Source organism: Panthera uncia, chromosome D1 (assembly GCF_023721935.1).
Source record: "Panthera uncia isolate 11264 chromosome D1, Puncia_PCG_1.0, whole genome shotgun sequence".
NCBI lineage: Eukaryota > Metazoa > Chordata > Mammalia > Carnivora > Felidae > Panthera > Panthera uncia.
Window position 1 is genome coordinate 87,669,320 of NC_064808.1, and position 16,668 is coordinate 87,685,987.

Sequence of the window (16,668 nt, forward strand, 5' to 3'; positions counted from 1 at the left end):
AACTACTGGAAGGTGGTGATGGTTTGTCTGTCTTATTCTGATTTATCCCAAGAGCATAGAGAAGTGCCTGAAACCTAGTCCAACTCAATAAATACAAGAAGAAAAAATAAATAAATGAAAATATCTAAAGCTGTACTCATAGTGCTTAAAATTAATCTTTAAGTAAAACCAAAATCTTAGCTTCCATGTGCCATTTTGTCGTATCTAACGCTCTATCCAGTCTTGTTACAATTGACCTTCTTTCAGTTTCTAAACTGCACCATGATCCCTCACTCCCTAGAGCCTTTGATGTTCCCTCTGCTTGGAATGCCATTTCACTTTGCCCAACTAACATCTACATCTCTTGTAGCCCCAACTCAATCAATACTCTCTTCAAACTTCCTTGACTTTCCTAAGTCAACTAACATTATATGTTTTCAAGGTGCACATTTATTTTTGGGACTTCTTTATTATTGTATATTTCCTCCACAGAGATTATAATCTCCACGAGTACAAAAATGTTATCTCTCTCTCTCTATCTCTGTCTCCATCTCTCTCTCTCTCTCTCTCTCTCTCTCTCTCTCACACACACACACACACACATACACACACACACACACACACACAATCTAAGCAGTTAGCACAGTGGTTAGCACTTACAGTGTGAGGGGGGGAAAAGGAGAAAGCAAATGCTGGGTTTTACTCTTGAATGAGATGAGTGATGTTATCTACAACTAAGTTAAGGAGAATAGACAAGATAGAGTATTTGAGTTTTAATTTGTCAAGTTAGAGATGGTTATACACTGGATAATTTCTTTTTTGGCTATGTAGCATTGGAACTTGGGAGAGGCCAAATCCATGAATAGAGACTTGAGAATCATCATCGTATTGGATTAGATGAGATTCCCTGATCACACTGGACTGAATGAGAAAAAAGTCAGGGAATAGGACCCTGATGGGTTCCCCTCTGTAGGAATGGCAGACGCGGATGCCTCAACCAGAGGACTGAGAAGTAGAAGAAGAGGAGACAGAGCAGAGGATGTTAGCAAGGTAATGGTGAAAGGAAATGTACTAGGTTAAGGAAGGATATGTCAATATTGTGAAATGGCACAAATTATTTTAATAACGCCTCCCAAACGCAAGAGATAGTTCACTAAAATAGTATAAAGGATGGTAAGAACAACACTGACCATTTATTGAAAATGTCACCATGCATCTGGTACTCAGCTGGAAATATTGTCCTGAGCCTTGGGAGGGAAGTATTTTCTTCCTATGTTTTTCAGATGAGGACAAGAAGGGATTAAAAGTTTAGGTAACTGTCTTTCACACACTAATCACACAGTAATAAATGGAGTGCTGAGAACTCAAACCCAGATCTCTATAACACCAGTAGCTATGTTCTTAACACTTAAAACAGGTTTTCCCAAATATCACGTATCTCTCTGTCTCCATTGCTATTTTTGCCTAAAACGTTCCACCATCTACCATGTTTATCATTATTTCTCTAACATTTTTCATCCAATTTTTTTTTACTGTGGATTAGACTCATGTCCGAGGGTTTTATTTTGCATAAAGAAGAACACTTACCAATTATACTTTATTAAATGCTCAATTAATTACATGCATATCTAATAAACATTAAACAATTTTATTTAGAAATGGATGGCTATATATTGGTAATAAAGTTTTCTTAAACAAGTTAAGAAAATTTACAAATTTAGTATATCTAAGTCTTTTAAATATTTCAAACACCTTAAAGAGCAGTACAACACAAATAGAGTTACTATCTATAGTATCTGGAGAAAGTGCTATACTCCATCTAAAACCCATTTTCAATTATTGGTACCATGCATTTCGTTCATTTTGTCATTGTACACTTGTTTTTATACTTGCTTATAGTTATAGGCAGATGACACCATCCTAAGGCTATTCTCAAACTTATTCAGATATTTTCCGAAAGTCATAGTTATTTTAGACAAAAAAGATAAATGATAGCATCTCAGACCAGTCAAGGTTACAGGTTCTGGGTTATAAATTAATGGATTCTTGGCCAGGTGCAACATGTAGCTGTTTTTTCCTCTCCACAGAAATCTCTAGTAAAAGGCAACAGATTTATATGATCTGAAGAGAACCAGAGTATGTAGTTGCTTTTTCTGAATGTAACCCAAACTTGAGCTATGTAACATCAGATTCAGCTTCCTTTTTATGTCTTAACTTCACTAGGTATATTGATAAAGCTGTGAGGGCCCATGCCTTTTAGTTAGCTTTAAATATTTTGCCAACTGGAACCTTTACCTAGAATAATATTCTCTTAGAGTCATGTTTACCTGGCGTTATGTGGCTGTCTTGTTACTGTGTTATATTTAACTGCCATTATTCACCATCACAACACGTTTACCAATTTTGCTATCATTGTTAAAAAAAAAATAAGCCTTACAAGCATCTTTTTTAAATTAGCAGTGTCAGTTGGAGGTATATGTCCTAGGATAAACAGAATCAATTGCATACTTAGTCTTCTTTGAAGGAGCATAGGGGGTATTATCTTGAAACAAACTAAACTTTGGCTGTAAATGGTAATTTGGTTATTTACCACCAAACCCTTTTCAAACTGATAAGCTACCAGGATAAGTATGATCAGTTTTATGGATAAGTTTTTTTAATGAGTACAGTTCCCAATTTGTCTAGAACTCTCTGGATTACTCCAAGTATTCTGTATCTACCGAAATCTAGTTACACAGAAAAAAGCAAGCAAATGTCAATGCTTTGCAACTATGTATTTTGAAGAACATATAAAATGCCAACATACAATAGCATTTGTTCAGTAATTAAACAACTAAAATTAAAATTTCTCTGTTTTACCTTCTTTTGTGTGAAAACTTCCTAACCTTTCAAAACTTTTGTAATTAACCATAACTTTCATCCGCTTTAATATTCAAATGACTATAACCTTCCCAGTAGAGCTCCTTTGAGCCAACTTCTTTGTTCTTTATTACTGCCCTTGACAGTCTTAAAAATGTCCTTGCCTTCTGTCAATAATAGTCATTTCTAGCACTATGCTGATTTTTTTCTTGACTCAAATTATTTTCCTTGGAAGTCTTAGTTCTTTTTTAGTGGAGAATATTGGAGACCAAATCTGAAATGAACTAGAAATGCTAGACATGAACATGATTGTTGGTATGGGTAAAAGTGTTGTGGCTACTGTTTGTCCACGTTTTGACTCAGAGGTGAAAAAAATATATATTTCCTTTTAGGAATCATTCATTACCTTTCTTTTTTTAAAAAAAAAAATTTTAACATTTATTTATTTTTGAGACAGAGAGAGACAGAGCATGAACGGGGGAGGGTCAGAGAGAGAGGGAGACACAGAATCTGAAACAGACTCCAGGCTCTGAGCGGTCAGCACAGAGCCCGACGCAGGGCTGGAACTCGCATACGCGAGATCGTGACCTGAGCCGAAGTCGGACGCTTAACCGACTGAGCCACCCAGGCGCCCCAACCTTTCTTTATCTCTTATTTCCTCAATTTAACATGAAGTGTTGATGTTCCCTACTTCAGTAAGGGCTATGATTTTCATCACTACTAAGTCTTTCTACAGTCGAAACATATAGTTTCAGTTAATTTACTTTTAAAAAGGAAACTTTAGGGTGCCTGGGTGGCTCAGTCAGTTGAGTGTGTGACTCTTGATTTCAGCTCAAGTCATGACCCCAAGGCTATGGGATGGAGTCCAACAGCGGGCTCCAAGCTGAGCAAAGCTTGCTTGAGGTTCTCTCTCTCCCTCTGCTCTTCTCCTCCACTCATGCTCTCTGTCTCTCTCTCTCTCAATAGAAAAAAAGAAAGAAAGAAAGAGAGAGAGAGAGAGAAAGAAAGAAAAGAAAGAAAAAGAAAAAGGAAACTTTATGTCAGTACTTTAAATCACTACCAGTATAATCTGTCCTATGTTAAAAAAAAAAAAAATCCTAAAAATAAGAGCCCAGCAATGCACCCTGGCAGCACACGCGCGCGATGCGCGCGCGCACACACACACACACACACTCCCTCAATCAAAATTTCAGTGGGGACAATAATGTTTTGAGGATCTTTGAGGACCCACTTTCCAGCGAAACAATCATAATTGCTTAAATTTATTTTAGAAACAGCCATTTAAAGTCTCTGGAAATTGTAAGGTTATGCAGCAAATGAGGAATCATTTATTCAAGACAGTCTACTAAATTTTGGTAAAAACAGTGAGATTTTCTGCCACTTGAGCCATAACATGTTACTCGGCTCCCCCCAGCCCAGCTGAGCATGATGGAAGCCCCACTTAATGGAGATATGGCCAAGAAAATAGAGCTGTCCATCAACTTCCCATCAAGCACCATAGTACTTCCTGGGAGGGGCAGGTAATAGACATTTGTCATTCCTCCCAGCTGCATGTTGCAGAAGCTACATTCCAGGTAAGTATAGCTGAGAGGTCAGTAACTCCCTTTCTTCACACATGCCCCACGGATAGAGTGGAAGACCACCTGAGAACACTGGAATCCTGTCCCTCCTCACCCCAGCTTGCTTATGAGAAGAAGATCCTATACAGGAGAGAAAAGCCAAGAAGACCCAGAAGCTATTGCTGGCACCCATCTCTTTGAGTGTAAAACAGAATGTCTCTATGAGAGAAGCAGGCCACTGTCCCCATCTCACTTCTACATCAGTGGCTTAAAGATTCTGCCCAGGAAGAGTCAGGTAAAAAAAAACAGAGAATTATTCTCAAAGGAACAAATAGTTATTTGAAACAGAGTACTGATAGGGGAATTCGAGCCTCAAAAATGGTTGAGATTTTGATGGCAACCAGTTAAGAAAAGGTTGGTAGCTTCATGAGAGCAATAAGAGAAATTGTGGTCCAGCTAGTTTACCAGAGAGAACCAGGGAAAGAAAAAGCTATGAAGATCTCCCAAAGTTAGAACTAACCTCAAAGATTGACTTCAAAAGCTCTTCCTGCTCAGTGTTCCAAACTGAATTGAATAAGACAGTGAAACAATTTATGCCCTTGGGTATTGTCAAAAACAATAGAACAATTAACTAGCAATTAGGGCAGTTTCAAGCTGGATGTAATGCCAACAGAGGCAGAAAGCTTATAATGGAAAGACACTGAGGGGGCCCTGCTAAAACCACTGTCATCACAAGGTGACTGTGTGCATGCCCAAGGCAGTGCCCTCTGTGGAGTGGCCGCAGAGACTTCACACTGGGGGAGAAACGTACTTCAGTAAAATAGTCAGTGGAGCCAGGTCACTGAGAAAATAAACAAGCAAACAATGAGTAACAGAAAGCTCTGTGAGAGAGGATGATTATCTAGAGTTGCTAAATTGTCGAAAATGTTAACTTTTCGACAAAATAACTACAAGACACGCAAACATATAGGAAAGTGTGACTGTAATTAAAAAAAAAAAAGCAGGCAACAAAAATTGCCTTTGATGCAGAAAGGGACTCAGAGGTTGGACTTGATAAAGACTTAAAATCAGTAAACTTGAAGATATATTAATAGACCATATGCAGTCTGAAACATTGAGAGAAAAAGAAAAATTGACAAAGCCACAAAGAAATGTATGTTACTAGTAAGTGCAACAAGATATTTGTAATGGCATTAGCAGAAGTAGAGAAGACGGTTGCAGAAAAAAAATATTGAATATATATTTCAAAAAACAATGGCAGAACATATCACAAGTTTGATTAAAGTTTTTGATCTACACATCCAAGAAGCTCAAGAAGATTAAGGTAGAATAAATGCAAAGAGATCCACACCCCAATGCTTAATAGCAAAAATATTGAAACAAAAAGAAATCTTTAAAACAGCAAGAAAAAAAAATCTTGCCATGCACAGGAGATCATCAATAAGATTAAGGTCTTACTTCCTGTCAGAAGCAGTGGAGGCCAGGAGGCAGTTAATGACATATTCAAAGTGCTGTCACTAAGAATCAGAAAAACAATCCTTAAAAAGAAAAACAAAGTAAAAACTTTCCCAGCTAAACAAAATTTGAAAGAGTATATTGCAAGCACACCCATTTTATAAGAAATACAAAGTTTTTAAGCCTGACAGCATCATTTTACTACGAAGGACATACCCAAGAAAATAATTTGAACACACATAAAAAACCCACAAATGTGACCACAAATTCACCTATGTTCACACATTTGATAACTCAGATGACATGGACCAATTCTTAGAAAGATACAACCTGTCAAAGCACACACAAGAAGAAACAGACAATCTGAATAGGCCAATATCTATTTAAAATTTTGAAAAAATAATCCATAACAGAAATGTCCAAAACAGAAAGCAGCAAATTCTGATGGGTTCATGGTTAATTCTGTCACAAATTTAAGAAAGTCATTATACCAATTCTCTGTGATCTCTTTCAGAGGACAGGAGCAGAAGGAACGTTTCCTAATTCATTCTATGAGGCCAGCATTACCCCAATCCCAAAATCAGACAAAGACATTATAATAAATAAAACTATATACTAATATCTCTCATAAATATAGATATGAAATTCTTAGTAAAATACTAGCAAACAAAAACCAACAATGTATAAAAAGAATCATATTCCATAACCAAATGGGATTTATCTCAGGCATGCAAGGCTGGTTCAACATTCAAAAATCAATGTATAAAATCCATTAGATTAACAAGCTGAAAAAAAATCACATGATTTTATCAATAGTTGTGGAAAAAGCGTTCCACAAAATCCAACACCTATTTATGGTAAAAACTCTTAGTAAACTAGAAATTGTGAGAAATTTCCTCAACTTCATGAAGAACATCTATAAAAAGACTATAGCTATCAACATACTTAATAGTGAAAAACTCAAAGCTTTCCTTCTAAGACTAGGTAAAATGCAAGGATGTCCCACTACACCACTCCTTTCCAACATCATACTGGAAGTCCTAGCTAATGCAATAAGAGAAGAAGAAAATAAACAGTATACAGATTGGGAAGAAAGAAATAAAACTGTTTTTGTTTGCAGAATACATGTTCATCTATGTATAAAATCCAATTGAATCAACAAAAAAGCCTGCTGGAACCAATAAGCTATTATATTAGGTTGCAGGACTCAAGTTTAATATACAAAAATCAATCACTTTCCTATAAACCAGCAATGGACAAGTGGAACTTTAAATTAAAAATGTAATACTATTTATGTTAGCACCCCCCTGTGAGATAACTTAGGTAAAAATCTAGCAATATGGTACATTGTCAATGAGGAAGATAGCAAAAGTCTGATAAACAAAATCAAGGAATAACTAAATAAATGGAGAGATATTTGATGTCATGAAGAGGAAGACTCAACATGATCCAGCTGTCAATTCTTCCCAACTTCATCTATAGATTCAGTGCAATCCCAGTCAAAATGTTGTGAATATCAACAAGATGATTCTAAAATTTATGTGGAGAGATAAAAGACCCAGAATAGTCAATGCAATATCGATGTAGAAGAACAAAGTAGAAAGACTCACACTCTCTGAGTTCAAGACTTATTTTATTTTTTTTATTATGAAATTTATTGTCAAATTGGTTTCCATACAACACCCAGTGCTCATCCCAACAGGTGCCCTCCTCAATACCCATCACCCACCCACCCCTCCCTCCCACCCCCTATCAACCCTCAGTTAAACGGGCACCCTCTTGCACTGCTGGTGGGAATGCAAACTGTTGCAGCCGCTCTGGAAAACAGTGTGGAGTTTCCTCAAAAAATTAAAAACAGACCTACCCAATGACCCAGCAGTAGCACTGCTAGGAATTTATCCAAGGGATACAGGAGTGCTGATGCATAGGGGCACTTGTACCCCAATGTTTACAGCAGCACTCTCAACAATAGCCAAATTATGCAAAGAGCCTAAATGTCCATCAACTGACAAATGGATAAAGAAATTGTGGTTTATATACACAATGGAGTACTACGTGGCAATGAGAAAGAATGAAATATGGCCTTTTGTAGCAACATGGATGGAACTGGAGAGTGTGATGCTAAGTGAAATAAGTCATACAGAGAAGGACAGATTCCATATGTGTTCACTCCTATGTGAATCCTGAGAAACTTAACAGAAGACCATGGGGGAGGGGAAGAAAAAAAAAAGATGGAGAGGGAGAGAGCCAAACCATAAGAGACTCTTAAAAACTTCAAGACTTATTTTATTTTATTTTCAATATATGAAATCTATTGTCACATTGGTTTCCATACAACACCCAAGGCTCATCCCAACAGGTGCCCTCCTCAGTGCCCATCACCCACCCTCCCCTCCCTCCCACCCCCCATCAACCCTCAGTTTGTTCTCAGTTTTTGAGAGTCTCTTATGCTTTGGCTGTCTCCCACTCTAACCTCTTTTTTTTTTCTTTTTTTTTTCCTTTTTTTTTTTTCCTTTTTTCCCCCTTCCCCTTCCCCATGGTTCAAGACTTATTTTAAAGCTACAGTTATCAAGACACTGTGGTACTGGCAAAAGAATAGAGAGCCCAGAAATAAACTCACATAAATATAGTCAACTGATCTTTGACAAAGGAGCAAAGGCAATACAAGAGAGTAAGATAGTCTTTTCAACAAACAATGCTGAGAAATCTGGACATTTACTTGAAAAAAAAAAAGAATCTAGACATAGACCTTACATTCTTCACAAAAAATTAATTCAAAATGGATCCCAGATCTAAATGTAAAGTATAATACTATGAAACATCTAGAAGATAACACAGGAGAAAACCTAGATGACCTTGGGTATGACAATGACTTTTTAGATAAAAACACCGAAGGCACCATTCATGAAAGAAATAATTGATAAGCTAGACTTCATTAAAATTAAAAACTTCTCTGTGAAAGATAATGTTAAGAGAATGAGAAGACCAGCCAAGGGCTGGAAGAAAGTATTTGCAAAGGACACATCTGATGAAGGACTATTATCCAAAATCTACAGAGAAGTCTTAAAACTTAACTATAAGAAAGCAAGCAACCCAAATATAAAGTGGAAAGATATTAACAGACACCCCACCAAAGAAGATATACAGATGACAAATAAGAAAAGATGCTCTATATCATATGTCATCAGGAAATGCAAATTAAAACAACCACACTAAATGATAGTGAAGATGTGATACAAGAACTCTCATTCATTGCTGTGGGAATGCCAAATGGTTCCCTACTTTGGAAGACAATTTGGCAGTTTCTTATAAAACTAGCCTGACTCTTCATATGATCCAGGAATTGTGCTCCTCGATATTTACCTAAAACTCAAGATTTCTGTTGACACAAAAATACACATACCAATATTTACAACAGCTTTATTCATAATTATGAAAACTTGAAAGCAACGAAAATGTCCTTCAGTAGGTGAATGGATAAACTGTGGCACATTAAGACAATGGAATAGTATCCAGCACTAGAAAGAAATGAGCTGTTAAGTCATAAAAAGACACGAAGGAATCTTAAATGAATATTACTTAGTGAATGAAGCCAACCTCAGGAGGCTACATATCGTATGATTCTAACTACACGTCATTCTGGAAAAAGCAAAATTAGGGAGACAATAAACAGTTCAGTGGTTGCTGGGGTTGGTGTGTGAATGGGTAGGAAATAGACAGAACACAGAGGATACTTAGGCCAGTAAAAATACTCTGTATGATGTTATAATAACGGATGTACGTTATTATACATTTGTCCAAATCCATGGAATACACAACACCAAGAGTGAACCCTAAAGTAAACTATAGACTTTGAGCGATTATAATGTGTCTGTGTAGGTTCATCCTTGGTAAAAAGAAATATACCATTCTGGAGAGCAATGTTGATAGTGGGGGATGCTATTCATGAAAAGGAACTTAAAAGGATATTATTAAGAAACTGAAGGGGCAACCCACAGAAAGAAAAATTTACAAATTATACATGTTCCAAGGGTCTAGTATCCAGAATAAATAATTCTTACAATTCAATAATAAAAAGACAACTCAACTGAAAATGGGGGGAAAAAAAGATCTGAATGGATACATCTACAAAGAAGATATACAAATAGCTAATAAGCACACACAAAAAAACATCAACATAATTTGCCCCTATGGAAATGAAAATCAAAACCATCATGAAATACCACTTCATCACTTCTTTTATAATCAAAAATAGAGATAATAAAAAGTGTTGTCAGGGTGATGGCTGCCCAGCTCTGTGTAAATACCAAAATTCATTGGATTGTGCACTTAAAATGGATGAACTTTGTTATGTGAATTCTATTTCAATAAAGCTGTTTTTTTAAAAAACACCCACCCGGGTGGCTCTGACGATTGAGCATCAGACTTCAGCTCAAAGCGTGATCTCACACTTCATGGGTGAGAGCCCCACGTTAGGCTTTGGGCTGACAAAATATAAACATTACAAATATTGACAAAAATAAACATTAAAAAAATGCTTGGGGAGTGTAATTTTTATGAGAATGTAGGGTTTTTTGTTGTTGTTGTTGTTTATGTGTTTTTGAGGTAGAGAGTGCCAGTGGGGGCAGGGAAGGAGACAGAGGATCCCAAGCAGGCTCCACGCTGACAGCAGTGAGCCCAATGTCGGGCTTGAACCCAAGAACCCTGAGACCATGACCTGAGCCGAAGTCCCGATGCTCAAATGATTGAGCCACCCAGGTGTCCCTTATGAGAATGTAGTTTTATAAGAATATGGATAAGAGATCTTCAACTCAGCCTGGAGGTCCAGGATTTGGGGGAAGACAGCCTCTGGGCAACAGTTCTTGGATTTTAAAAGGAGTCATCTGGCCAACCAGAGAAAGAGAGAGAAAAGGCCTGGAGTAGGGGTGGGGGATGGGGGGACAAGTGTAAAGAAAGAGAGAGATCATGTTGTGGTAGAGTATTCCATAGGAAAACTACAAATTCAGAGGTAACATGAACTCAGATGAAGCTTGCAAAGTAAGCAAAGGTCATAATACAGAGGGCTTTTTAATGCCAAGTTAAGATGTTCTAACTTAATTCTATGCCCATTGTAAAACCATTGATGGACTTTTGATAAAAGACATAATGATGATGATGATGATGACGACGATGAAATTTGCATCTTCTGCACTGGGCAGTTGGATTCTTCAAGAAAAAAAGAAGCAGAATGGGAAGGATGAAACTGAAGGTGGTGACCACAGCTGAGATATAGACAAGAAATGATGACAGCAGGACATAGACCAAGGGGGATGGAGTTGAAGAGCAGTAGAGGAGGGAGCAGATTGGAGGAAGACTGAGGAGGTTAACAAAAGGTGTTATGTCTGCTAGGTTTGTGATATTGCTTGCAAGGGGAAAGTAAGAAGAGAGAAGAATCCAGGCCCAGGCCCAAATTGCCAACAGAATCATCCAGTAATATCTGAACCAACAAGTGAGCTAGGGAACACAGGAGGAAGACTGTGTTTTGAAAATGCTGTGCGATGTTTGCTCTTGAAAATCAGTTATGTGCCTTTTTCATCTAGTAGATCCAACATATACTACACTGCAAAGCAAATAGCTGATGGGACATATTGCAATAGATCCAGATTCCCAAACCGAGTGTGCAAGAGCTCAAGTTCCTGCTGAGCCAATTCCCCTAAAGCCAAAAAGGAAATAGCCAGTGTTTGGGGCAAATGTGAGAAATAGCTGAACACTCTACTGGTTTCTAAACCTGCCTGGTGCTTCTACAAAATGAGGTCCCTGCCAAAGTTCATGGGGACAGGACTGGGGAGGGGAGGATGCTATTGGGGTGGAAAAATAGGAATGCTTTGCAGAATTTTGATTTAGAGCCTCAGCTGTAAATGCCCGTTGTTTCACTAACTTCATTTTGCTAATGCAAGAACAGCTTTTGCAGTAATAACATATTTCAGTGTGAATGTCTTTTTAATAATCCTTAATTTGAGTCCTAATTCCCTTGATAGCCACTTTGAGGAGACAACCGCATTCCAAAAGTAACATCGCATGAGCGCATTTGAGAAAAGACTAGCCATATGTGCACACACACACAAAATCATAAAGTGGGTACACGTATTTTAATTCATTATCATATTTCTTAAATGTCATCAAAGGAAGACCCCGAGCCCTGTAATAAGCAACCATTCAGAATTTCATGGGCATCAGCAATTAACAGCCCGTACCTTATCACCAGTCAGAATTTGTGCAGGATGGAGATAGAAGACAGCGATGCTATGATAAAAAGAGCAATAGCAGAGAAAGACAAAAGAGATGAATAGAGAAAAAAGCACAACTTCTAATGTAACCACAGAAGCCAGGGCAAGCGCACAGCTATGGGGACAGCTGAATATATTTTATCATGGGATCTGATATAATTTAGCAACATTTTTTTTTTTTTTTTATCCAGTGGAGAGAGCCAACAAGCTAAGTCGGATCAATGAGTTGACACTGATGGGTCCAGAGTAACAAAGCTGCCAAGAAAACATTAATGCCAACAAAGAAATATGTGTGTGCCCTCACCTCTCCCCTCCTGAGCCCTTGGTAGAATACATTTATTTTTGTGTTAAAGAAAATTGCTCACAGTAGCACCCCTACTCCTGATCCATTCCCAGCTGTTCTATTCTTCCCACCTGCAGTCATTCTTAACTCTTGCTCTGAGAACAGTTTCATGAGACCAGCTTTGAAATTTGGACCAGGAGTCTCAGAGAGGCTTAGACACCATAAAAGAAATACCAGCAACGCCATATGTTTATACAACATACTTCACTTAGCCTGCCCGGAGGGAAGAATTAATTAACAAAGGGGAAACCAAATATCAGATTCATTATTCTTCCACCTCCAGTCCAGACCAAGTCAAGTCTCCTTGTTATCAGGGTTTTTTGTTTGGTTATCATCCTACATTCCTCCTTTATTGTACTTATCAAAATGTTCTTGAATAATTAATTGTGTAAGTATTTTTTGTTGTCTGTTTCCCTGACTGTGAACTCCAGGAGAATAGGGACTGTGTTTGTTCACCAATCCCTTCCCCGAATCTCATGAACACTCAGTAAATATGTGTTTAGTGGTTGACGGAGAAAGCTAGGAAGAGGGAGGAAGGAAAAAGGCAAAAGGAGAACAAGGTAAGACAAAAAGAAATGCCAACTCTTGGTTACTCATGAGCTGAGTATATAGCTAAACATTTCACAGGCATTTTGGTTCTATATGTTTAGTAAGCATTTGGGCCATGTGACCCCACCAGAGTTTTACTCATACATAAGAGGTCTTACAATTTATGATCCAGGTTGCATTTTCCCCAAGATATGCCTGCTACTGGCCTGCCATTTCTTTGTGCATTACTATGAACAGAGAAGGCAAGATCAGCTCTACAATTTATGAAATTTCTGTCTCAAGACCCAACAACGCACACATATTTGAACAGAAAGAAAAGCACAGCAGAGTGATCCAAAAGAAAAAAATACAGTAAGCATAATTTCATTTGATCACAACTCTCTACCTTTGCATTGGATAGTTCCATCATTTATGCACCACTTCAAAAGTAGCCCCAATCACAAGAAGTCTTAAACATCATGAAACAATCATCTACAAGTAGCAAAATAATTGTTCATTATTTCTGGTGATGCTATAAGTACAAAACACAACACACAACACGCACACACACACACACACACACACACGCACAAATACGCACACATATGCACACATACAGATACCCCTGGTGGTGGCACCCTAAAGGTAACCTGTCTTTAAAATTTTCCAAAGGACATAGGTTCTACAGCACTGAGCAATAGAACTTTGTGGAATCATGATGTTCTTTATTGATGCCATCTCCAATAGGGTAGATTCTAGCTACATGTGCCTATTGAATACTTGAAATGTGGTTGATGAGACTACAAAATTAAATCTTTAATTTTATTTAATTTTAATCCATTTATATTGAAATTTTAATAGCCATATATGGTTACTGGCTACTGTGTAAGACAACTCATGATAACACCCAAACAACTTGGCTGACGAGGAAGTCTGGCCTTGACCTCATACTCTTTGACTTTCTAATTCCAAAAATAGTCTGAATAGGTACTTCTAGCAATATCTGACTATCCTTCAATTGATCAGCCAACTACTGGAGATACATTAAACTGTGCAAATAAATATTAACCCTCCCTTTCCATAATTTGAATTGAAATGTCTATTTCTGGAGTGACCTCTTTGGTTTATATACAACAGAGAAGGGGGCATTGTCTCTAAAATGTTGGAATGCACATGCCTTATATGAAAGAAGACATGTAACTAGGGACACCTGGGTGGCTCAATCAGTTAAGCGTACAACTTTGGCTCAGGTCATGATCTCGCTGTTTGTGAGTTCAAGTCCTACATCGGGTTCTGTGCTAACAGCTCAGAGCCTGGAGTCTGCTTCAGAGTCTGTGTCTCCCCTCTCTTTTCCCCTCCCATGCTCATGCTCTGTCTCTCTCTGTCTCTCAAAAATAAGTAAACATTAAGAAGGAGAAAAAGAAGGAGAAGGAGAAGGAGAAGACATGTAACTCTATGCTCTGGTGCGTCTAGGTAGTTCCAAATGTGGAAGACGATCGTGGGCAGGAAAGATCAGTGGAAATCTGAGAGGCTCAAACTGAGAGAAATAGAGTGGTTAGTTCACAGTCTGAATCTTACAAAGGCAGGAGATAGAAGTAGAGTGAATGTTTATTCTAACAAGGGCTCAGTAGAGGTTACCTAACTGTATACCAGTGAAAATCAGTCTGAATGCCACCTTAGCACTGTAGACTCTCAATACTTGTCCTGGATCATAAAGCACATAGAAACAAATTTCCGCCAAATAACTGTTCCTAAGGGTGCAAATAAACTTTAGGAATTATCTGAAGATTTTAGCTGTCAATGTTTCCTCTCTTTCTCATTCCCCTCCCCTAGTCTTTTACTGAATCAGTAATAGGGGCCCCTGGGTTGCTCAGCGGTTAAACATCTGACTTTGGCTCAGGTCATGATCTTATGGTTCATGGGTTTGAGCCCCACATTGGGCTCTTTGCTGACAGCTCAGAGCCTGGAGTCTGCTTTGGATTCTGTGTTTCCCTCTCTCTGGCCCTCCCCTGCTCACACTCTGTCTCTCTCTCTTTCACTCAAAAGATAAATAAACATTAAAAAATATATATCAGTAATCAATTTTTGGCTATCTACTATGTTCCAGGCTCTGTATGGAGCATTAGGGGCTCACCACTGAACTAGACCGAGACCTAACCTTTAAAAAGCCACCTTAGGTTGGAGAAACAAACAAGTAAACAGTATTAAGTTGCCCTAAAAAATAAAAAACTCCTCGAAAAACTAACATCAAAAATTTTTGAGCTTCCGCTAAATGAAAGCTGGAATAAACACGTGGTATTTGCACATAGTTCCGGGCCCAGACACCACTACCACCAAGCTCACTGCCCTTACATGTACACAGGCACACACACAGGCACACACACAGGCACACACACAGGCACACACACACACACACACACGCACGCAATAACTTTTTCATACTCTACAAAGCCCAGAAAAATGACAGGGTGGACTTGTTTTTTTTTTTTCTTTTTGTTTTATTTTTATAGAAGATACTCATATCATGATTTTTGCCTGCCTTTACTTTTTCAGGATCCCAAAGGTAACAGTATTCAAAATTTCCAAAACTTTTAATTAATTTATTTTGACTTTGCTACATATTTTACATTACTAAGGATACCAGGTATTGGTCAGTGGGATGACATAGAAACCAGGTAAAGATGTTGATGCCACCATCCAGGCTGGCAAGTTCTGTAGCCACATGCATTCAAGAAAAGCTCTAGCTTGGGCGTTAGTGTTGGATTGTTTACACTTATTTGGAGAAGGGGGATGTCGCCCTGACACACTCTTGTTCCAGAGGGATCCGTTGATTTTATAATTGAGCTGAGTTTCAAATGTGAAACAGATTGGCTTTGCTGGCAAACTCAGAGCACAGGTGTGTTTATTTCTTCATAAAACAATGGTGCTCCTATACAAAGCCCCAGGACCCCAGATGGACCCCCTATTTCTCTCCACACAACCTCATCACCTGAATCACAGATGGAACCTACTTAACTCATTCCTTATGCCTTCTACTCCTCTCTTAGGCTCACTTAATTACCCCGAGCTATTGCTGAGTTATTTTTCAAGGACATATTTTTAAAATTATATCTCTTAGTTTACGAACGGGCATACATTTTTAAAAAATAATCTGATGCCTGATATGAATGAGTATCGCTCTTCAGTAGTGAAAGTGCCATCTGTTCTTTAGAGTTTCAATTTCATGGAAATACTGTCTTTGCTTTGGTTGCCCTTGCTCCCACCCACCACGTTATCCTCTTATAATACTCCCCTCCCCCAAGATACCATCTCAGGATCCATCAAAAGCATTACACTTTGTCAAGTTTTCCCATGTTGAATTAAAACAACCAGAATACTGAGTTTCCTTTTTATGTCCCTTTATTTATGACTCAGTATTCCTAACTCAACCTCTGCTATTGACCTTGGGTCACAGAGAAGAATATAACAAGAGGCTATTGTTTCAAATAACACACAATAAATAAAGGAGATGCGTAAGCAGTTTTAATACATGGCCATGCGTATGATAATATAAGTACGATAACAAAGCTAGGATGAGATCAGAGAAAGAAGAGCAAGTCCGTATGAAGGGCCAAAAAACTCCCCAGAGGAGACCCTTCTTTTGTAGAGTTTCATAGGAGCCAATCATATATAAAAGCAG

The 16,668-nt window shown here is 38.0% G+C and overlaps 1 pseudogene; it reads right to left on the reverse strand.

The window, feature by feature from the left end:
- Positions 1-2,054: 2,054 nt before the first annotated feature.
- Positions 2,055-2,110, reverse strand: LOC125917968 (uncharacterized; annotated as a pseudogene).
- Between the last annotated feature and the right edge of the window lie 14,558 nt (positions 2,111-16,668).